Here is a 2,197-nt window from a genome sequence, read left to right on the forward strand (position 1 = left end):
TTGTAAATTTACAGCCTAGAGGCAAGAGGAAACACTTTGATTAAAACATTACCAAATTAAGTCCTAATATCCGGGAGAAACATATGGACTTCTCCAGGAGCTATGGAAATATTTGTTGATAGAAAGTCAGTAGTGTAAGTTCCTGCCTGGTTGGATGGTAGACTGGCCAGGATATTAGGTAAACATGCATATGAACAATTTTTTCACCTTCTTAGCTTTAGCTACTTTTGAAATGATAGGTATAATAAACAATTATATTTTGATAAAATACCTTCTATTCTGAACAATTCGGTCTGAAGTGTTCATCTCTCTATGAACCCTTGTAACTAAGATTAGTTTTGTTCCAGTAAAACAATCTATGCTGTCAGGGTAAGATGTTCTGGTTGGTCTGTTCCTACATGGAAGAAGGGTAAAGGTTCAGGAAGACATTTGTACCACTGCGACATCATTTAGGAAATTTTAAGCTGCAGAAATTTAGAAGTAGCTTTTAAGCAAGGCTTACTTTGAATCCATTAGCTCCACAAAGTTAACTCAGTTGATAAGTAAGTACTTGAAAAGCCATCAGCTTTGGATTTAGCTATAAAGGCTTCAAAATATGATCAAATTTAAAATGAAAACGACAAAATAGTCATTGACAAAAAATTGCAAATGTGAGTAATCGACCAAACAATGTAAGTTTTTCCCACTATACACAGAAATTTAGAGAAATAAGATCAATAGCATTTTAGGGACAATAAGGGTTCCTTGTTACAAATAGGCAACCAAGGATATATGGCTGTATAAAGATTGCATCATTAACTACTTAAATTTAGAGGATACTACATGCTTCAGCAGCAGGTCTACCCAAATGACAACAATACAGAGATTAACATGGCACTTGCAGAAGGATGATACAATAATTCGTGAAATATTCCATATTTTTCATTCTACAAATGCAAGAAATGACAAACAGTTATTGAAAAGTTGATTACAAAAACACAAGTGTAACAATACATGTAATTCATAGAATTAAAGGTTAGTTTGACATCAGTGTATTAAATCTTCACCTTAGAAAGGCCCTTACATAACATAGCCTTTACAAAACTTGAATTTTTTATATGGAATGTAATCTGAAAGGACGCATTTATTAATGAATCTATATATTATAAAACAATGTAGACTTCAAAGTATTATATCTAGAAGATAATGAAATAGATTATGGACTCTATACAAACCTAGATATACTTTTTTTTTCAGACAAGCACCAGGAATAACTTTAGTTTCTATACTATACAACAGATAAGTTAAAATTTTAAAAAAATGACAAGCTCTGCAGAAATCATTATAGATGCATACAATCAACTCTTGAATACATTTTGACATCAAAGTGAGGCAATTCACGTGGAAGAATACCATGGAATCCATGAATTTTTAAATTAAGATATTGCTGTTGCTTTTTATTATCAAAATATTTTGTAGGGACACAAAGGATGGAATGGCACCTTTGAAATTTAAGAAACTTAACCAAACCATTACTACATAAGAGAATAATTTGTACAGCTTTCCACAACTTCAAAGAGGTAGTGATACATACTTATCCTTTGGCAATATCAAATGCAGTTTCTTCCAAGTTGTTCTTCAGACCCGGTTTGATACAATGGTTCAACAGAAGGAGATAGAACATATCTTTGCTATTTCTATTCCCAGCAGCAAGATGCAAGGGCGTCAAGATGCCATTAGTTTGGGGATTGGTATCTGGATCATGATGAATTAAGAAAGATCCATTCTGGTATTATTCCATATATAAGTACTATGCAGGGGTGCCAAGTCATTCACAGTTATTGCATGAATATCTGCCTTGAGCTACCAACTCATGGACAATATCTATATGTCCACTCTAGGCTTCCCGATGAAGAGGGGTATACTTATCCTCATTCCTGGTATTCATGTGAGTGGCCATTTGGGAAAGTAGTCTCTGCACTGCAGTAAGCCGATTAATTTCGGCATCCCAAAGAAGAAATTTGCTTGCATTCTTCTCCATTATTTTATTGCAATTGATACCATTCCTCACGTTTTCATCTTGTTCCTTGTCTTCATCAGAATTGCCTAACCAGAGAATTTGAGTACTAGTGTGAATGAGGTGTCCATGTATATCCCCAATAGTTCACGTTGGTTGAACTGGTCAGAAAAATCCGGTGAATTTTCTGCATGTTTTTCC

General features: G+C 34.1%; 1 pseudogene; it reads left to right on the top strand.

Annotated features, from left to right (window-relative positions):
• The first annotated feature begins 822 nt into the window (after positions 1-822).
• LOC138818548 (U6 spliceosomal RNA) lies at positions 823-922 on the top strand (annotated as a pseudogene).
• Positions 923-2,197: the final 1,275 nt, after the last annotated feature.

Source organism: Dipodomys merriami, unplaced genomic scaffold (genome assembly GCF_024711535.1).
Source record: "Dipodomys merriami isolate MVZ:Mamm:240054 unplaced genomic scaffold, mDipMer1.0.p SCAF_778, whole genome shotgun sequence".
Classification (NCBI taxonomy): Eukaryota; Metazoa; Chordata; class Mammalia; order Rodentia; family Heteromyidae; genus Dipodomys; species Dipodomys merriami.